Source organism: Papio anubis, chromosome 15 (genome assembly GCF_008728515.1).
Source record: "Papio anubis isolate 15944 chromosome 15, Panubis1.0, whole genome shotgun sequence".
Taxonomy (NCBI): Eukaryota; Metazoa; Chordata; class Mammalia; order Primates; family Cercopithecidae; genus Papio; species Papio anubis.
Window position 1 is genome coordinate 54,953,058 of NC_044990.1, and position 23,188 is coordinate 54,976,245.

Genomic DNA, 23,188 nt, shown 5'->3' on the forward strand with positions numbered 1-23,188 from the left:
CCTGACAAAAACAAGGAATAGGGAAAGAATTCCCTATTAATAAATGGTGCTGGGAAAACTGGCTAGTCACACACAGAAAATGGGAACTGGACCCCTTCCTTACACCTTATACAAAAATCAACTCAAGATGGATTAAAGACTTAGATATAAAACTCAAAACTATAAAAACCCTAGAAGAAAATCTAGGCAATATCATTCAGGACATAGGCACAGGCAAAGATTTCATGAAAAATACATCAAAAGCAATCACAACAAAGCAAAAATTGATAAATGGGATCTAATTAAGCTAAAGAGCTTCTGCACAGCAAAATGAACTACTATCAGTGTGAAAAGACAGCCTATAGAATGGGAGAACATTCTTGTAATCTATCCACCTGATAAAGGTCTAATATCCAGAATCCACAAGGAACTTAAATTTACAAGAAAAACCAAATAACTTCATTAAAAAGTGGGCAAAGGACATGAACAGACACTTCCCAAAAGATTACATTTATATGACCAACAAACATATGAAGAAAAGCTCAACACCACTGATCATTAGAGAAACGCAAATCAAAACCACAATGAGATACCACCTCATGCCAGTCAGAATGATGATTATTAAAAAGTCAAGAAACAACAGATGCCAGTGAGGCTGTGGAGAAATAAGAATGCTTTTACACTGTTTGTGTGAATGTAAATTAGTTCAACCATTGTGGAAGATAGTGTGGCAATTCCTCAAAGACGGAACGAGAAATACTATCTGACCCAGCAATCTCATTATTGGGTATACACCCAAAATAATATAAATCATTCTATTATGAAGATACATGCATGTGTATGTTCATTACAGCCCTATTCAAAATAGCAAAGTCATGGCATCAACCCAAATGTCCATCAATAATAGAATGAATAAAGAAAATGTGATACATATATACCATGGAATATTATGCAGCAATAAAAAGGAACAAGGTCTTGTCCTTTGCAGGGACATGGATGGAGCTGGAAGCCATTATCCTCAGCAAAGTAACACTGGAACAGAAAACCAAACACTGAATGCTCTCGCTTATAACTGGGAGCTGAACAAAAAGAATACACGGACACGGAAGGGAACAACGCACAAATGGGGGCTGTAGGGGGGTGGGAATGGGAGGTACAGCATCAAGATAAATAGCTAATGCATGTGGGGCTTAATACCTAAGTGATTGGTTGATAGGTGCAGCAAACCACTATGGTACACATTTACCTACGTAACAAACCTGCACTTCCTGCACATGTATCCTGTAACTTTAATTTTTTTTTAAAAATTGGATATTTATATAAGATAATTTATATAAAACTGGCTAGCACATTACCTACATGAAGTAAATGTCCATTAAGAGCTATAACTTTTTACAGCATTCAACTAAGTGCAAGGCACAGTTCTAAGCACTGTCCTAAATATTTTACATGTATTTTCTTCTTTAACTTCTTTATCACATATGTTTACATTTAAAACAGTGACCAAAGTGATCTACACTATATGTACCATTTTGGGAAATGCATAATTAAACATTTTAGATATATGTCAAGAAAGTAATATTAAATAGATTATTTCATCCAACTACTTCTTGGAAATATTTTTACCAAAGTGTTCTGTATACGCAGTCGTCCCTCTTATTTTAAGGAATTTCAGGACATTTAAGTAATGTCCTATAGATTAATGGTTCCCCACCTTTAGCATGCATCAGAATCATCTGCCAGGCTGGTTAAAACACAAGTCCTCACCTCCCTCACCAGAGTTTTGGATTCAGTCAGTCCAGACTGGGGCTTGAGAGCTTTCATTTTCAATAATTTCTCATAACACATTTCCAGGTGAAGGTGGACTAATAACAGCACTTTGAGAATCATTGATATAGGTCAGACTGGTGAGAGGCAAGAAATTCTTTCTTATTTCTAAACCCAAATCTATCTCATTCATGGTCTAAATATGTACCTAACAAGAGATAATGTATTTTCATTAGTCTTGACTAGATGCTAATTTCTTCTGAAATATTGAAACTAAAACTGGTACGAGTATTAGGAAAGCCTGAAACTCAGATGACAACTGTCATTCCATAAGTATGGAACTTCTTGATGCAGATTCACATATAAATAGCCCCACGGCAGGAATTTTGAACATCAGGGGAAGCAAGAAACCCTTTGCAGTCAAGAGGAAACAACCGTGCTTTGTTCTGGACAGACAATACACTCCTTCAAGAACACTATCCTAAAACATCAGAGTATTTATTTTTAACTGATACTGGCTTCTCCAGCTGGATCACCTCAGGTTCATCCTCCAACTTAAAGCCATACAAATCCCATTATGCATCTACTTTTAAATATTGTTCTCCAGGTGCAGCCATAAACAAGGATGAGTTCATGTCTTTTGCAGGGACATGGATGAAACGGGAAACCATCATTCTCAGCAAACTATCACAAGGACAGAAAACCAAACACTGCATGTTCTCACTCATAGGTGGGAACTGAACAATGAGATCACTTGGATACAGGGCGGGAAACATCACACACTGGGGCCTGTCGGGGAGTGGGGGCTGGTGGAGGGACAGCATTAGGAGAAATACCTAATGTAAATGACTAGTTGATGGGTGCAGCAAACCAACATGGCACATGTATACATATGTATCAAACCTGCACGTTGCGCACATGTACCCTAGACCTTAGTGTAATAAAATAGTTCTCAATAACATATGGAAGACTCTCTTGTAAAGAACAGGTTTTACTCTTCAAAAATATAGACAATAATAGATCCATCATGGTACACAAAATATATTTTCACTGGCGTCATATTTCAAAGCCTTTTCAAAGGATTTCTGACTCCAAAGTTGACAGTAATGAGGTAAGAAGTGGGACGCAGAATTTATATCTGCCAAGAAGTCAAGCATTCAGCTTAGTGCTGTTACTGGGAGGGGCAGCAGCCACACAACTATATCTATGAAGCAAATGTTCTGTTCTGAAAAACTGTTATTTTTTAGAAGGTTGGAATAGGATGAAAATTCACGATACTCCAAAGTGCAAAACACAAAAGTTTCTTTTCTTTATTGTCCATACGTTCACAATGTTGCCGAATACTTTTTTCTCTGATGGCAGGCAGGTTTGGCAGGATGATTTAAACTTTCTAACTAAAGGGGGACTTCACTTTTGGACAAAAATGGAGCCTGGTCAAAGTGTAATCTTGATCCCAAACTCTTTTTTGTTTGTTTGTTTCTCAAGGGGCCTTCCATTCCTGCTTCCCTTCCAAGATAGTGTCTGGGTACAGGGAAAGCTGAATGTTCTCATGGAGTTGGATAGTCAGAGGTTCTGATGCCATCTATCGAATGAATGTATTGTCTCGTTTGCCTCTGGGCATCTGCTGAAGTAGCTATGGCTGATATCAGTTGTGAATTTCTTCCTTAGCCTGGGCAAATCATATAATTGCCTCCAAGGACATCAACCAATGCCTTACTATTGATCAGTCTTTCCTTTCCTCTCATGGACACTGCCAATTTCCTTACACATAGCCACAACTTTGCTCTTTGGGGGCACCCTACAGCCATCAGCTTAATTTTATCCTTACTGGTTTTCTATAACCCCGACAGGCAACAGAGGAATCTGTGGAATCCTGACAGTTCACTTGGGAGCTGATATTTGTGCAGGGACATTCTCTCAGGCCCCCTTTCTGTCTAAACACACCACGACACCATCTCCTCCACCTGCCACTGCTCTATGTTGGATACTCGAGTAGAGACTCCCTGCATGGTAATCTCCTTGAGTTCAGTAAGTCCTCCCCTGGAGCTCCTTTCTTCTCACTGCTCACACCCAAGGCAAGGCAGGGAAGACTCAGGCTAGAGAGGAGCCTGCTGCTCATCTGAGGGAGCAGGAAGAAAGGTCATTCCATTCTCCTGAACTCTGAGCCCTTCCTTGCCTTCTCTGCACTCTTCACACTCTTCAATTACAGGGACTCTGTTTTTAACCTGGGTATATGTTGAGTTCTTACTTCCTATGGCTTAAAATCTCAGTTCAGACCACAAGTTTTGTTCTTAATATGTTTTAAAAAACAACAAAAAAAAATAGTTTTAAATTTTAAAAAAGTTGTTCTTCTGACATAAAGCTTTCAGAGCTATTACCTGTCTTTGGACCACAAGATTCTGTTTTCACAGTCAAAGGTTGAAATCGACACCTACTTTTGCCTTATTATTATAATTCATATTCTTCTGAGATAATAAAAGAAAAAAAGGTCAAATTCAAGCAAGTATGAAACAGCAAAGCACGTGCACACACACACGCACACACACACACAATTCCTTATTGAACTTACACTGCGTCAGGTATTTTATATATATATATATATATATAATATATATATATATATAAAATATATATATATATACACACACTTATATACACTTTAATTTCTAGGGTACATGTGCACAATGTGCAGACTTGTTACATATGTATACATGTGCCATGTTCATGTGCTGCACCCATTAATTCATCATTTACATTAGGTATATCTCCTAATGCTATCCCTCCCCCTCCCCCCACCCCACAACAGCCCCTGGTGTGTCATGTTTCCCTTCCTGTGTCCAAGTGTTCTCATTGTTCGATTCCCACCTATGAGTGAGAATATGTGGTGTTTGGTTTTCTGTTCTTGCAATAATTTACTGAGAATGGTGGTTTCCAGCTTCATCCATGTCCCTACAAAGGACACAAACTCATCCTTTTTTATGGCTGCATAGTATTCCATGGTATATATGTGCCACATTTTCTTAATCCAGTCTGTCACTGATGGACATTTGGGTTTGTTCCAAGTCTTTGCTATTGTGAATAGTGCCGCAGTAAACATACATGTGCATGTGTCTTTATAGCAGCATGATTTATAATCCTTTGGGTATACACCCAGTAATGGGATGGCTGGGTCAAATGGTATTTCTAGTTCTAGATCCTTGAGGAATCACCACACTGTCTTCCACAATGGTTGAACTAGTTTACAGTCCCACCAACAGTGTAAAAGTGTTCCCATTTCTCCACATCCTCTCCAGCACCTGTTGTTTCCTGACTTTTTAATGATCACTATTCTAACTGGTGTGAGATAGTATCTCACTGTGGTTTTGATTTGCATTTCTCTGATGGCCAGTGGTGATGAGCATTGTTTCATGTGTCTGTTGGCTGCATAAATGTCTTCTTTTGAGAAGTGTCTGTTCGTATCCTTTGTCCACTTTTTGATGGGGTTGTTCATTTTTTTCTTGTAAATTTGTTTGAGTTCTTTGTAGGTTCTGGATATTAGCCCTTTGTCAGATGAGTAGATTGCAAAAATTTTCTCCCATTCTGTAGGTTGCCTGTTCAGTCTTATAGTAGTTTCTTTTGCTGTGCAGAAGCTCTTTAGTTTAATTAGATCCCATTTGTCAATTTTGGTTTTTGTTGCCATTGCTTTTGGTGTTTCAGTCATGAAGTCCTTGCCCATGCCTATGTCCTGAATGGCATTACCTAGGTTTTCTTTTAGGGCTTTTATGGTTTTAGGTCTAACATTTAAGTCTCTAATCCATCTTGAATTAATTTTTGTATAAGGAGTAAGGCAAGGATCCAGTTTCAGCTTTCTACTTACGGCTAGCCAGTTTTCCCAGCACCATTTATTAAATAGGGAATCCTTTCCCCATTTCTTGTTTTTGTCAGGTTTGTCAAAGGTCAGATGGTTGTAGATGTGTGGTATTGTTTCTGAGGACTCTGTTCTGTTCCATTGGTCTATATCTCTGTTTGCGTACCAGTACCATGCTGTTTTGGTTACTGTAGCCTTGTAATATAGTTTGAAGTCAGGTAAAATGGATGCCTCCTCGCTTTATTCTTTCTTTTTCTTTTTGACTTAGAATTGTCTTGGCAAGTGGTTCTTTTTCGGGTTCCATATGAACTTTAAAGCAGTTTTTTTCCAATTCTGTGAAGAAAGTCATTGTTAGCTTGATGGGGATGGCATTGAATCTTATAGACTCAATTACCTTGGGCAGTATGGCCATTTTCACAATATTGATTCTTTCTATCCATGAGCATGGTATGTTCTTCTATTTGTTTGTGTCCTGTTTTTATTTCATTGAGCAGTGGTTTCGTAGCCTCCTTTGAAGAGGTCCTTCACATCACTTTTGCTGGATTCCTAGGATATTATTTTTATTCTCTTTGAAGCTGTTTAAATGGGAGTTCACCATGATTTGGCTCTCTGTCTGTTATTGGTGCATAAGAATGCTAGTGACTTTTGCACATTGATTTTGTATCCCGAGACTTGCTGGTTGAGCTTATCAGCTTAAGGAGATTTTGGGCTGAGATGATGGGGTTTTCTAAATATACAATCATGTCATCTGCAAACAGGGACAATTTGACTTCATCTTTTCCTAATAATTCTTTATTTCTTTCTGCCTGATTGCCCTGGCTGTGAACTTCCAACACTATGTTGAATAGGAGTGGTGAGAGAGGGCATCCCTGTCTTGTACCAGTTCTCAAGGGAAGTGCTTTCAATTTTGCATATTCAGTATGATATTGGCTGTGGTTTGTCATAAGTAGCTCTTACTATTTTGAGATATGTTCCATCATCACCAAATTTATTGAGAGTTTTAGCATGAAGGCTGTTGAATTTTGTCAAAGGCCTCACTCCATTATATAATCATGTGGTTTTTGTCTTGGTCTCTGTTTATATGCCAGATTGCTTTTATTGATTTGCATATCTTGAACCAGCCTTTGCATCCCAGGGATGAAGCCCACTCTGGACTGAAGTGGTGTGATAAGCTTTGATGTGCTGCTGGATTCGGCTTGCCAGTATTTTACTGAGGATTTTGCATCGTATGTTCATCAGGGATATTGGTCTAAAATTTCTTTTTTGTTGTATTTGCCAGACTTTGGTATCAGGGTGATGTTGGCCTCATAAAAATGAGTTAGGGAGGATTTCCTCTTTTTCTATTGATTGGAATAGTTTCAGAAGGAATGGTACCAGCTCCTCCTTGTACCTCTGGTAGAATTCAGCTGTGAATCCATCTGGTCCTGGACTTTTTTTGGTTGATAGGCTATTAATTATTGCCTCAATTTCAGAGCAATAACAATTGTTCTATTCAGGGATTCAGCTTCTTCCTGGTTTAGTCTTGGGAGGCTGTATGTGTCCAGGAATTTATCCATTTCTCATAGGTTTTCTAGTTTATTTGCATAGAGGTGTTTATAGTATTCACTGATGGTAGTTTGTATTTCTGTGGGGTTGGTGGTGATATCCCCTTTATCATTTTTTATTGCATCTATTTGATTCTTTTCTCTTTTCTTCTTTATTAGTCTTGCTAGCTGTCTATCAATGTTGTTGATCTTTTCAAAAAACCAGCTCCTGGATTCATTAATTTTTTGAAGGTTTTTTTGTGTCTCTATCTCCTTCAGTTCTTCTCTGCTCTTATTATTTCTTGCCTTCTGCTAGCTTTTGAATGTGTTTTCTCTTGCTTCTCTAGTTCTTTTAATTGTGATGTTAGGATATCAATTTTAGATCTTTCCTGCTTTCTCTTGTGGGCATTTAGTGCTATAAATTTCCCTTTGCACACTGCTTTAAATGTGTCCCAGTGATTTTGGTATGTTGTATCTTTGTTCTCATTGGTTTCAAAGAACATCTTTATTTCTGCCTTCATTTCGTTATGTACCCAGTAGTCATTCAGGAGCAGGTTGTTCAGTTTCCATGTAGTTGAGTGGTTTTGATTGAGTTTCTTAGTCCTGAGTTCTAGTTTGATTGCACTGTGGTCTGAGAGACAGTTGTTACAATTTCTGTTCTTTTACATTTGCTGAGGAGTGCTTTACTTCCAACTATGTGGTCAATTTTGGAGTAAGTGCGATGTGGTACTGAGAAGAATGTATATTCTGTTGATTTGGGGTGGAGAGTTCTGTAGATGTCTATTAGTTCTGCTTGGTGCAGAGTTGAGTTCAATTCCTGGATATCCTTGTTAACTTTCTGTCTCACTGATCTGTCTAATGTTGACAGTGTGGTGTTAATGTCTCCCATTATTATTGTTTTTGAGTCTAAGTCTCTTTGTAAGTCTCTAAGGACTTGCTTTATGAATCTAGGTGCTCTTGCATTGGGTGCATGTATATTTAGGATAGTTAGAGCTCCTGAAGGAAGCACTAAACATGGAAAGCAACAATGGGTACCAGCCACTGCAAAAACATGCCAAAATGTTAAGACCATCAGTGCTAGGAAGAAACTGCATCAACTAATGAACAAAATAAGCAGCTAACATCATAGTGACAGGATCAAGTTCATACATAATAATATTAACCTTAAATGTAAATGGGCTAAATGCTCCAATTAAAAGACACAGACCGGCAAATTGGATAAAGAGTCAAGACCCATCAGTTTGCTGTATTCAGGAGACCCATCTCAAGTGCAGACACACACATAGGCTCAAAATAAAGGGATGGAGGAAGATCTACCAAGCAAATGAAAAACAAAAAAAGGCTGGAGTTGCAATCCTAGTCCCTGATAAAACAGACTTTAAGCCAGCAAAGATCAAAAGAGACAAAGAAGGCCATTACATAATAAAGGGATCATTCGACAGAAGTGGGTTAGGTATTTCTAATGAGAAAACAATAAGGATCAGGTAAACATTCTGGGTAAGAGCACCATCATCTAAAGGCTGCTGTTTAGCCCTTTAGAGTCAGATGTTTGATCATATTAGTTCACCCAAAAGGCATCCACACCTAATACACTAATTTCTACAATTTAAACCCATAAAACCTAATTTTGAAACTATAAAACGAATAATATAATATGTAATATGATGCTCATTTTCTTCGTTACACAACAACTGCAATCTTATGAGGCAGACTATACAAAGACTGAAACTGTGCAAGCTGACAATTTTTTAATTCATTTGCAACAAAATCTGGTATTTCTAACTTTTGATTTAGAATTACTTCAACATTGTAAATGTGTACACAGTACATGACTAGTATTAAAATTCAAGTAACACTGAGTAGTTATAACTATAGTTATATCCTTAAATATTGTTGTCTATAAATCATGAGATTTAATTGGGTGTCAAACCTTTTCTATTTCATTCATACAAATTAAAATCACTATCAAGAAATCTGATACTCTTATTATCTTATCTTTATTTTCTTTATTTGGTATTAAACACTTCATGCTGTGGATATTCATCACAATAAAGTAGAGAGAAAAAATAAACTACACATAATTTGTTAATTGTAAATCTGGACTAGAACTTAAGATTTCTGATACTACTCTGATATTCTCTATTACCTTCATATTTTTAGTTGAATACATTTGTTAAGAAAAGGAGAAAAAGCAAGTGTCTCTACTCATATCCCTTCTATTCAACATTGTCCTAGAGATTCTATCCATTATAAGACAGACAAGAAAAAAAGCCACAAAAATTAGAGAGATAAAACAGTTTTTAGTAACAGATAACTTAATGCTCTAAATAGAAAAATCCCAAATATGCTATAAAAAATTTTAAGTAGGACTAATATGTGAGTTTAGCAAGATACAATAAAGGGCAATATGCAAAAATCAAATGTTTTCTATATAGTACAAATGCACAATTAAAAATTTTAAAGCAATGCCATTTACAATAGGACAGTAAAACGAGATTCTTAGGTATAGTCTAGTAAAATAATTCTAAGATCTATATGCTGAAACTATAAACATTGATGGGAAAAATTAATACAACCTAAATGAATGGGAGTTATATCATGTTTATAGATTGAAATAATATTGCTAAGGTATTAATTCTCTGTAAGTTGATAAAGAGATTCAACACAACTCCATTCAAAATCCTGACATTCTTTTTTGTACAAATTGAAAAACTGACCCTAAATTTATACAGGGAAAAAGTTGGAAATAAGAAAAAAGTTGTAGAACTTGTGGTACATGATTTTAAACTATAAAACTATAATGGAAAAGATACTATTCATGTAAAATATGAACAAAGAAGAAAGTCCAGAAATTGACCTATATAGAGAGAGAAATAGAGAGATACTGTCAACTGATTTTCAACAAGCATGTCATAGTAGGTCACTGGAAAAAGAATAGTCTTTTCAACAAATGGTGCTTTTAGGTATGGACATCCACATACACACACAAAAAAAGCTCAACTTACATCTTACACCATAAGCATAAAACAACTCAAAATAGATCACAGACTTAAGTGTGAAATTATACATATTTTGTGAGAAAACATAAGAGAAAAATTCTTATGACATTCGAATAGCAAAAACTTTAGAACCAAAAAAGCATACGCCATTAAAAAAAAACTTGATAAATTAGACTTAATAAAATTTTATGCCTTTGAATAAATGATATTAAGAAAATTAAAAGATAATCCACAGACTGGGAGAAAATATTTGCAAAACACATATCTGATAAAGAGCTTCTATCCAAAAAAATTAAATATATATATTTAAAAATTGTTACAACTCAATCATATTTTATTAAAATCAACTCAATTACATATATGTACATAATTTAAATTTTACTGTAACTCATAATTCATAGTTGTCAATTATAACTTTTTGAAAGTTTAGAAAAATGGGCTAAGAAATTTGAATAAATACTTCAACAAAGTTGAAAGCAAAATGTCAAATAAGTCTATAAAAAGGTTAATGTATTTGTTATTAGGGAAATGCAAACCAAAACCACAGAGGCAAACTAGATCTCTAAAATTAAGGATATCACTAAATACCTACTAGAACAGCAAAATTAAAAAACAAAAAAGCTGGCAAAAGCAAGTGCTGGCGAGGATGTGGAGCAATTAGAAATCTCATATTTTACTAATGAGAGTGCAAAATGGCATACCCACTTTGGAAAAGAGTGTGGGGCATTCTTATAGCATTAAATATATATGCATGGCACAATCCAGCAGTTTCACTCCTATTTATTCAGGATAAACAAAAATGTGTGTCCACACTAATTTCTGTACATGGAAGTTTATATCAGCTTTATTCATGGTTTCCAAAAATTGGAAAAAGCTTAAATGCCCAAGAATCAGTGAATATATAAATTGTGGTATATGATACAATGGAACACTACTTTGCAATACGAACTACTTAATACCTACAACAAATACATTAGTCTTAAAGGCATTAAGCTAAGTGCAAGAACTCAAACACAAAGAGCTGCATACTTTCTGATCCATTTATACGTTATTCTGAAAAAGGCAAAACTGAGGATACAGAAATCAGTTGCTAGAGGTGAAAGGAGGAAGTGGAGGGTGTCAGCCAGAAAGGGGCACTAGAAACTTTGGGGGGTGAGGAAAATAATCTATATCATGGTTGCCACGGTGGTAACACAAATTGTATTCATTTGCTGAAAAATAACAAGCTCTACACCTAAAAAAGGATACTTTTTACTATAACCCAATTATACATCAATAAAACCAACTGAAAAACCATAAATGTAACTACATTTTTTCACACTAGGCATTGTCACTTAATCATTTCAAGATGGTGTATAATGCCAAACTCACCTGAAGAGTTAGGTACATGTGAACCAAGAAATAGGTAACATTAAATTCAAGATTTCACCTTCTTCTCACTAATCCACCTCTTACCAGGTGGCATTCCAGATTTCCACTTGCTATCCCTGAAGAAAATTAATGGCATCTACCTAACTCCTTTCTAACTCAGTAGCAGGCATTAGCAGCATCAGTCACTTTGAGTACTCATTTCTCTCAGGAGAAAAAAACAGCAACCCCACAGCAGCCAAAGAGCAGCATGAATCTGAGATAATGGTTCTGAATAATGATGACAGAAGGAAAAAATAGAAATGAGGAATGATCGAAGGTAAAATAAAAGCTGAAAACAAAGGAGTAGGGCTAACAATATGGCACTTTAAATGTAAGGCTACAGATCATGTTTCTTTTCCAAGTTTATCCTTGTATCTTTTCCTGTCATATATTCACATGAGACTTGCAGCTCATTATTTTCAGGTGAGGGAAATAGGGTCATGGTTTTTGAGAAAAGTTAGTAAGAAAGCATTAAAAAGTCTGTAAATACAGACGTTGCAAATGTTTTATGGTCACCTCGCAATCAACAGGCATGTGTTTCCTTACTCACCGAACACTACTGTGAACACTCTACAAGTTCATAGTATAACAAAGCAGAATAGCATATGGACCTGGATGTTTGATTCACAAAAAATGAAATGCAGGAAATGTGACTAAGGATTAAATGTGGTTCTCATGCTTGTTACATTAAAGAAACACACATTTATTTAGTAGTTCTACTTTATATAAATATACTTCACAGGAAATACATTTTCTACCTACCTATGAAAAATAACAATGAATAAACTCTGACATCCATGGAAAGTATGAAGCGAATATGGAGCCCCAAGCATGACAAGGTATGAACTTTGGTAAATCCGCTTCTCCCATTATATTAAATGTGCATAAAAATAAAGATGTCCTCTCTTATAGACAGGGTAGATGTGAATTCAACAGGTAAGTTCAGGGACGCTAGAAATACACTGTTGTCACCTCATTTTATTTTCCTGCTGACAAAACATCATCTTTAAAGGTCCATGCAGGGACATTATGCCCAGCTTATTAAGTGCCGAAATGATCAACTCTAAAGGCAGTTTTTATATGGACTGGCATTGTAGATTGTATATTTATTATGACAATTTCCTGGCAGGTGGTGGTGCTTTGTCTGAAAGTCAGAACAGAGAGGCTTTTTCTAATGGGTAACAAGGGGACATTTAATCTAGTGAGCAGTGGCCTGGTTTTGATAGCTTTGTAAGCTCATTAAAATGCCAAATATTGAGATGTGACTTCCAGAATGGCAATGTGAGGATCCCCATGGGCCTTTCTCCGGGGAACAACAAAGATTGGTAAAAACTGTAAAAGTATGTTAATTAAGTAAGACATAAAAACTCTCTGAAAATTGTTGATGGCATTCAGCAAACGGAGAAACAATTATTTAAGAAAACCTACTCAACTTTGGTAAGAACAGTGAGTCTGTGGCAGTTGAACCATAACCTAACCCCCACCCCATTCCATATCACCATGATGGAAACTGAACTCTTAGAAGGTGTAGCCAAGAACATGGGGTTCCCTCCCTCTACTCTATCTCTTGCTCCCTACCTGTGAAAAATAGCTCTAAATAAACTGACATTCATGGACAGTATGAGGAAAGTACAGTGCCTCAAGCATGGTAAAGTATGCACTTAACTATGGTAAATCCAGTTCTCCCATTATATTAAAAGTGCATAATAATAAATATGGCCTTTGTTGGCTCTTTATTGCTCCCAGGATAGGATTACAGCTTCTCCTTCCCATGGAGAAGCTGTAATCCTAGCATTTTTTATACCTCCAGCTCCATGTTGCAGAAGCTCTATCTCAAGCAAACCATTTGAGAGGTCTGAAACTCCATTCTTACACCCCTCCTCATTTCAACGGCAGAAGCGCTATCCAGGCATGACAGGCCAAGAATACTGAACCCCAATCACCCTCTCTCCTGTTCACTTATAAAGTAGAGCTTCCTACTGGGTGAACCAAGCTAAGAAGAACAGAGGATATCACCCCTGCCCAGAAACTCACTCATAAAATAAGAGTGTCATGGAGTCACTCCAAGAGAAATGGGCCACTGTCCTTACAGCAAGCTCCAGAACAGTGAAACCATTTTTTCTAAATAAAGAGGCAACCTGTAAGAAGAGAGACCTCTGCAGTTCTCCCCAAGGGCACTGATTTTGTTTAAAATAGAGTGTGGGGAAGTTTAAATGAAAGGATGCTGTCTAAAACAAAGGAGATTTTGCTGGTGAGCAATTAAGAGGAAGCTGGTAGCTTTACAAGAGCAACTAACAGGCTAAACTGTAGAACAGTTTGTGATTCAACTGAGAGAATCAGGGAAAGAAACAGCTAAGAATAGATCTCTGGGTCATAACAGGCCTCAAACACTAGCCTCAAAGGCTAATCCTGCAGAGAACCCCAAATTTAATTAGATCAGACTGTGCAGCAATATATGTCCCAATGCATTATCAAAAATAATAGAGCAATCAGCAGGTATTACCGGAGGCTAACAGCTGGGTGTGATGACAAGGGAGGTAGACAATAGATCAGGAAAAGAGAAAGAGTGCCCTTCTAAAACTGTTGTCATTCTATGGTGACTGTTAATATGTCCAAGGCTGTGCCCAATGAGGAGTAACATAGGAGACTATATGCTGCTATGGAAGTAGACTTCTTTAAAATAGTACAACCATGACACTAAAGAAATAAGCACGCAATAAAAAAAAAACTGTAGGTATGTGGGTGTTGAGATTATGATTCAGAGTTGCTACAATGTATTATCTAAAATGTTCAGATTTAACAAAATTACAAGAAATGAAAAGCAAATGTGATCCATCCATAGGGAAAAACAGTAGGCAATAGAAATTCCCTGTGAGGGCCTAGATGTTAGATTTAGGAGGCAAATACTTCAAATTTGTTATAAATATAAACGAAGAAAATGATGTTTAAAGAGGTAAAGAAAGATATGGTGGCAGTGTCATCAGAGAATAGCAATACATAAATTAATAAACAGAAATGAGTAAAAATCCAGAAGTTAAAAGCTACAAGAAAGAAAATGAAAAATTCACTAGAGGGGATCAACAAATCTGAACTGCTAGAAAAAAAAAATCAGTAAATTATAAGATACACTGGTGGAGATCATGAAATCTGAAGATTGACTCTATTTTCAGTTACTCAAATCAGTAATGGATAAAAAGAATGTAGGCAATGAATTCATTTAATGACAAAGCATGTTTACGGCTCCTGCCTCTAATCCCAGCACTTTGGGAGGCAGGAGGATCACTTGAGCCCAAGAGTCCGAGACCAGCCTGGGCAACATAATGAGACCCCATCTTTACAAAACATAAAAAGTTAGCCAGGTGGTGTGCACCTGTAGTCCCAGCTACTCAGCAGACTGAGGTAGGAGGAATACTTGAGTCCAGGAAGTCAAGGCTGCAGTGAACCCTGAATGCTCCACTCCACTCCAGCCTGGGTGACAGAGTGAAACACTGTCTCAATCAAACTAACTAACTAAAGCAAGGATGAAACCCCATCTCACATGTACATGAATATAAAAATTGCTCAATAACATGGTATTGCCATAATAGAGGTATGTGCAGAGCACATAACAGGAGGCTATGTAGCAAGAGGGACTATTTATATACTTGTTCTTTTTCTGGGATAACTATGAGATGATAATTGACTCAGTTTCCAGCTACCCAAATCAGTGATGAATAAAAAGATAAATTTTCTAGGTCTCCTTGAAGAGGTGCTTTACATCCCTTGTAAGTTGGATTCCTTAGGTATTTCATTCTCTTCGAAGCAATTGTGAATGGAAGTTCATTCATGATTTGGCTCTCTGTTTGCCTGTTACTGGTGTATAAAAATGCTTGTGATTTTTGCACATTACTTTTGTATCCTGAGACTTTGCTGAAGTTGCTTATCAGCTTAAGGAGATTTTGGGCTGAGATGATGGGGTTTTCTAAATATACAATCATGTCATCTGCAAAGAGGGACAATTTGACTTCATCTTTTCCTAATTGAATACCCTTGATTTCTTTCTCTTGCCTGATTGCCCTAGCCAGAACTTCCAACACTATGTTGAATAGGAGTGGTGAGACAGGGCATCCCTGTCTTGTGCCAGTTCTCAAGGGAAGTGCTTCCAGTTTTTGCCCATTCAGTATGATATATGCTGTGGGTTTGTCATAAATACCTCTCATTATTTTGAGATATGTTCCATCAATACCGAATTTATTGAGAGTTTTTAGCATGAAGGGCTGTTGAATTTTGTCAAAGGCCTTTTCTGCATCTATTGAGATAATCATGTGGTTTTTGTCTTTGGTTCTGTTTATATGCTGGATTACGTTTATTGATTTGCGTATGTTGAACCAGCCTTGCATCCCAGGGATGAAGCCTACTTGATCATGGTGGATAAGCTTTTTGATGTGCTGCTGGATTTGGTTTTTCAGTGTTTTATTGAGGCTTTTTGCATCGATGTTCATCAGGGATATTGGTCTAAAATTCTCTTTTTTTGTTGTGTCTCTGCCAGGCTTTGGTATCAGGATGATGTTGGCCTCATAAAATGAGTTAAGGAGGACTCCCTCTTTTTCTATTGATTGGAATAGTTTCAGAAGGAATGGTACCAGCTCCTCCTTGTACCTCTGGTAGAATTCAGCTATGAATCTGTCTGGTCCTGGACTGTTTTTGGTTGGTAGGCTATTATTGCCTCAATTTCAGAGCCTGCTATTGTTCTATTCAGGGATTCAACTTCTTCCTGGTTTAGTCTTGGGAGAGTGTAAGTGTCCAGGAAATTATCCATTTCTTCTAGATTTTCTAGTTTATTTTCATAGAGGTGTTTATAGTATTCTCTGATGGTAGTTTGTATTTCTGTGGGGTCGGTGGTGATATTCCCTTTAAAACCCTAGAAGAAAACCTAGGTAATACCATTCAGGACATAGGCATGGGTAAGGACTTCATGTCTAAAACACCAAAAGCAACGGCAACAAAAGCCAAAATTGACAAATGGGATCTAATTAAACTAAAGAGCTTCTGCACAGCAAAAGAAACTACCATCAGAGTGAACAGGCAACCTACAGAATGGGAGAAAATTTTTGCAATCTACTCATCTGACAACAGGGTACTATCCAGAACCTACAAAGAACTCAAACAAATTTGCAAGAAAAAAGCAAACAACCCCATCAAAAAGTGGGCAAAGGATATGAACAGACATTTCTCAAAAGAAGACATGCATACAGCCAACAGGCACATGAAAAAATGCTCGTCATCACTGGTCATCAGAGAAATGCAAATCAAAGCCACAATGAGATACCATCTCATACCAGTTAGAATGGCGATCATTAAAACGTCAGGAAACAACAGGTGCTGGAGAGGATGTGGAGAAATAGGAACACTTTTACACTGTTGGTGGGATTGTAAACTAGTTCAACCATTATGGAAAACAGTTTGGCAATTCCTCAAGGATCTAGAACTAGAAGTACCATATGACCCAGCCATCCCATTGCTGGATATATACCCAAAGGATTATAAATCATGCTGCTATAAAGACACATGCACACGTATGTTCATTGCAGCACTTTTCACAATAGCAAAGACTTGGAATCAACCCAAATGTCCATCAGTGACAGACTGGATTAAGAAAATGTGGCACATATACACTTTTTTATGCAGCCATCAAAAAGGATGAGTTTGTGTCCTTTGTAGGGACATGGATGCAGCTGGAAACCATCATTCTCAGCAAACTATCACAAGAACAGAAAACGAAACTCCGCATGTTCTCACTCATAGGTGGGAACTGAACAATGAGATCACTTGGACTCAGGAAGGGGAACATCACACACCGGGGCCTATTATGGGGAGGGGGGAGGGATTGTATTGGGAGTTATACCTGATGTAAATGACAAGTTGATGGGTGCAGCACACCAACATGGCACAAGTATACGTATGCAACAAACCTGCACGTTATGCACATGTACCCTAGAACTTAAAGTATAATAAAAAAATTTTTAAAAAAAATTTCCAGGTCATGAATTTGTTTAATGGCAAAGCATGTTATCTCTACTATTTTATGTTATTCCAAAAGCAAGATTTTCAATACAACAGTCCTTCTGTTTTTTCTTTATAAAGAGTGGAGAGGCTCCATTTGGTTTGAATTTGAACCATCATTTGGAGTATTCAACCAACTGAGTACTCCTAACAACGATACAAACTGAATCCAAATGGGGCCTCTCAACTCTTCACTCTTTTTATCAGTCTCATACCATATACTCCTTCCCCAACCACTGTCTCAAAGTGAAATTTTATATAAGTCCAGAGCCACCGCTAGAAAGATAAGGCTGAAGTCTCAATGGGCACTTAGCATACTCAACTTGAATCAGAAGAAACAGGGACTTATAAGGGAGAGTGAGAGTCTCTTTTGATAGATTTTCATTTGTTACCAGGGCTTTGAGTACATAACATAACAGGTTAGTTTGGCACATTGAACATACCTACTTGACTCAAAGCTACGTTAAGAAAAAAAAAAAAAAAAAAAAAAAACACCCAAATTTTGATGCTGCATTTCATTTTTATGTTTATTCATTCAATATTGATTAAGCATCTCTGTACGTGAAGTGATATACCCAGCACTGGCAACATAACAAATATGCTATGCCTATTATGTTTATTCCTTTATTCAACACAGATTTTTGAGTGTCTACTTTATACTAGACACTAAACTAATGGCAAGATACATATCGGTAAAGATAACAGCAGTTCGTGCTTTCATAAAGCTTACAGTCTGTGAAGTTGGGAGAGGTGGTTAAAAGTTGTAATCAAAAATAAGGCAATCTGGTCATATGCAACAACATGGATGAACGTGGAGGACATCAAGCCAAGTGAAACAAGCCATGCACAGAAAGACAAATACCACATGATCTCACTCATGCATGGAGTGTGAAACAATCAAATTCATAGAAGCAGAGAGTAGAATGGTGATTACCTGAGACTGGGAGTGGGAACAAGGGGCAGGTAAAGAGATTGGGGAGATGTTGGTAAAAAAATAAAATAAAATTTCAGTTAGGAGACATATATTCAAGAGATTTATTATACATCATGGTGACCGTAGTTAATACCAATATATCACATGCTTGAAAATTGCTGAGAGAGTAATTTTAAGTGTTCTTACCACACACAAAAAATAAGTATATAAGGTAATGGGTGGGTTAAATAGCTTTATTTAGCCATGACACAATGTATCACATAGCTCAAAACATCATGTTGCACGTCCTAAGTATATACAATTTTTACTTGTCAAAAAATTGTAAAAGAAAATAAATTGGCCAGGCATGGTGGCTCATACCTGTAATCCCAGCACTTTGAGAGGCCAAGGCAGATGGATTTCCTGAGCTCAGGAATTCGAGACCAGCCTGGGCAACATGGTGAAACCCTGTCTCTACTAAAATACAAAAAAAAAAGCCAGGCGTGGCTGTGTGCACCTGTAGTCCCAGCAACTCAGGAGGCTGAGGCAGAATTGCTTGAACCTGGGAAGCAGAGGTTGCAGTGAGCCAATATTGTACCACTGCACTCCAGCCTGGGTGACAGATCAAGACTCTGTCCAAAAGAAAAGAAAAAAGGAAGGAAGGAAGGAAGGAAGGAAGGAAGGAAGGAAGGAAGGAAGGAAGGAAGGAAGGGAGGGAGGGAAAGAAGGAAAGAAAGAAAGAAAAAAAAAAGAAATTAGCATGGATGGATAGTATTTTGTAAGAATAGCTCATGTGATTGTCTCCATGTCTGCTCTTTGCCTGCTCCATCATTTTTAGGAAGTAGCAGACTCTGTGTTCATTAATAGATGGAAGTTATGAGGCACTATAGACAATAGAAATTTATTACAAGACATCTTGGCTTTCAGTCTAAAAGCCTATACTGGCCAGGCATGGTGGCTCACGCCTGTAATCCCAACACTTTGGGAGGCCAAGGCAGGTGGATCACCTGAAGTCAGCAGTTCGAGACCAGCCTGACCAACATGGTGACACCCCATCTCTACTAAAAATACAAAATTAGCTGGGCATGGTGGCAGGCACCTGTAATCCCAGCTACGCAGGAAGCTGAGGCAGGAGAATAGCTTGAACCCGGGAGACGGAGGTTGCAGTGAGCCAAGATGGTGCCATTGCACTCCAGTCTGGGCAACAAGAGCGAAACTCCATCTCAATTAAACATATATATATATAATAATATATTTATATATATGTATACATATATATAATAATATATTATATAAAGTTTCAATTATGCAAAATGAATAAGTTCCAGAGACCTAATATAGAGCATTGTGACTTCAGTTAACAATGTTGTATTGTATACTTGAAATTTAGTTAAAAGATAGATAGCTCTTAACTGTTCTTGACGCAAGGAGGAGGAGCCAGAAAAGGAGGACGAGGAAGAGGAGAAGGGAAAAAAGACAACAATGGTAACTTTGTGATGTAATGGATATGTGATAATTAGCCTGATTATGGTGAACATTTCATAATGTATACATATAACAAAATATCAGGCTGCATATCTTAAATAGGTACAATTTTATTACACCTTGATAAAGCTGTTAAAGAATAACTCATACAATTCTGTCTCTATTCAACATCAGTTAAGCATCTATGTGAGAGAAAATTTTCCAAAATTATTTTCTGGAAAGGGAAGAGGTAGGCTATAAAGTCAGTGAATGTACCTAAGACAAGGTGGTTTATGGGGTAGGCTCTAGACCTCTCCTTACGAGTCCACATCACCTCATTTTTAGAAACAAAGTAACCCAGCTGAAGAGAGATATCTGGACCAGGTGATTTCCTGGAGACCACTCTGTACTGTAAGATTTGTGATAACAATAGCTATTGTTGTTGGCCATTCTTATCTGCTAGGTACTCTTCTGAGCACTACATGGATGAGCTCATTGAACCTTTGTAAACTCAGAGAAAGTATAATTTTCCCAGTGAAAGGCTGAAGCACAGAGAAATGTGCCTCAGGATTGCCCAAGCCTTTACCAGATGTTAATCCACCCCCTTAATCCTCAGTCTCTTTTTGAGCTACATATATTGGTTTTTCCCTATAATTTTTGAAAATATTTTAATGTTACTTTTAACTCAGCAAGTGTCTAGGGAGAAGGTCCACCTCTCATTAGCTCTAACATATGAATGTCAATTTCTCCACCTGGGAACTCAAAGAACAATCAGTGCTCAGGTAATATGAATCCCTTTATCCACATAGTTGTGTGAGTGCAAATGTCTTTGTCCCTTCAATGAGTACTCTGAATTATGAATGCAAAATCTCCTCATAAGAAAAAATAGTCACCTTGTGTTTTTCTGGTGACAGCTCCATTATAGAATATCAGCAGAGAGTTAAATATTTTAATTAATGATTTTATCATACTAACTAGCTAAACATTTTTTCCTTTTCGTTCAGGGTGATTTTCTAAAGTTATCAAAAATTAATATGTTGTTTCCAAAGTAATTATGTACAAATGTGCCAAAAATTATCCTGAGAATCATTCACTTGAGTCCATAATGAAGTAACATCTTAATTTACACCCATGAGATCGTAAGACTTTTAAAATTGTTAACACTTTTTACATTTGCCCCAAGAATACTCACGGGTGGTACTTGTGGCTGCAGCATTAACCCCAAGATAAATTTAACACAAAATATCTTGCTTGTATTATTTGCACATGGCACTAGTATAGTTACTTGGAAACAAAGGACATCATTCTATTTATAGCTTTCTGTTTTTAGTAGTGTTATTTCTATTTACAAAATATAGTAATTCCTCATTGCTAAAAATATCAAACCCTAGAAAATGTAGCATTCCTACATGTGATGTTAATATCGTTCTTGAACATTTGTTGGCCAAAGATTCATTTGATGAATCAATTTTTCTGAAAGAGACAGTTCTGATGATTCAGACAATTCTGATGTTCGTTCTGTTTAGAAATAACTCCAAGAACAGTTTGTATATTTTATTTTCACTTTGAAAATCAGTCGGATTTGCTTCACCCTCAAAAAGCATGTTTATGTAGAATTAAATGAGTGCTGGCAACAAGCTGCACTTTTTTGTTCTAAACAGGAAAATCAATGATGTTGTTCCTATGTCAGAGTACCCACTCTTTGCAAAACATTTCCTCCATGATGAGAAGTGTTAAGAATGTAATCTAAATAATCTTACTGGCAATTACACACTGTTTTAAAACTGACAAGTCCTCTTTCTCTGAGAATTTATTTTACAATATGAAAGGAAAACAACATCAATCACTTTCCTTTTCAATGTTTTCAAAACAAACACATACACAATTTTCTATATAATAATGTATATGTATAGCATAAGATAAACACATATAATTTTTAAAATGCTTGTTAAGTGTGCATATATCTAAAACTTACATATAAAAATCACCACAAATTAAATGTAGATGTGATCATACTTCTGTCCCTTGGTAATTCAAAATTTAAGTTCATCATTTCCTGGATTAGGCAAACATCTAGATAAGTAGAAACAATCATATATAGGGTGAGTCATTTTATGTAGTTAATGCAAAAACATAAAATGACATTAACATAATTTCTAGTAGGACTATAGGAGGGGTTCTCCCTCTTTTTTAAACTTTGTCCACTTAATCAGAATCTGCAGAACTCAGAGACAGAGAGGAGCCTGAGACTTGGTATTTTTCACAATCTCATCTAGTGACTTTTTTTTTTTTTTTTTTTTTTGAGACAGAGTCTCGCTCTGTTGCCCAGGCTGGAGTGCAGTGGCTGGATCTCAGTTCACTGCAAGCTCCGCCTCCCGGGTTCACGCCATTCTCCTGCCTCAGCCTCCCAAGTAGCTCTTAAGACCCAACAAGCTTGGAAAATATCAGTTGGACTGATATTTTCTACTAAAACATCGTCCACTGGAGGAGGTGAGAACCCAGGTGGAAGAACCTGTTTATTATCTCTTTCACTCTATCTCAGATTTTTCAGTTCCCTACCGTTACTTCAAAAGAGATTGCTGGATGAAGGCACCAAGTGATGGGCTACAGTTTCTTAAAAATCTTACAGTGTCTGGGCTGGGCACAGTGGCTCATGCCTGTAATTCCAGCACTTTAGGAGGTTGAGGCGGGTGGATTGCCTGAGCTCAGGAGTTTGCAACCAGCCCAGGCAACATGGTGAAACCTCATCTCCACTAAAACACAAAAAATTAGCCAGTCGTGGTGGCATGCGCTTGTAGTCCCAGCTACTTGGGAGGCTGAGGCAAGAGAATTGTTTGAGCCCGGGAGGTGGAGGTTCGAGATCGCGCCACTGCACTCCAGCCTGGGTGACAAAGCGAGACTCCATCTCAAAAAAAAAAAAAAGAAAGAAAGAAAGAATCATACAGTGTCTGGTTGGAAGGTAATTTAAAGGTCATTCAGCCCAATCTTAGGTGATTTCCTAATCTTTCTTCAAATTTAATGTTATCCTCTGGTCATCATCACCTCCTGCTCATCATCAATCCTTGATCTTAACGTATGTGCCAATCACATGAAGTTAGCCTAATTCAATTAAAGAGAGTAATGTATTTTAAAGAAAGCAACATATTTCAGTAGATTCTCCAGTCACCCAGCCAATCATGCTTAGCCTACCTCGCTCACATATTTTTGGATTGACAAGTGACTATCATGATTCATTTCTCATTTA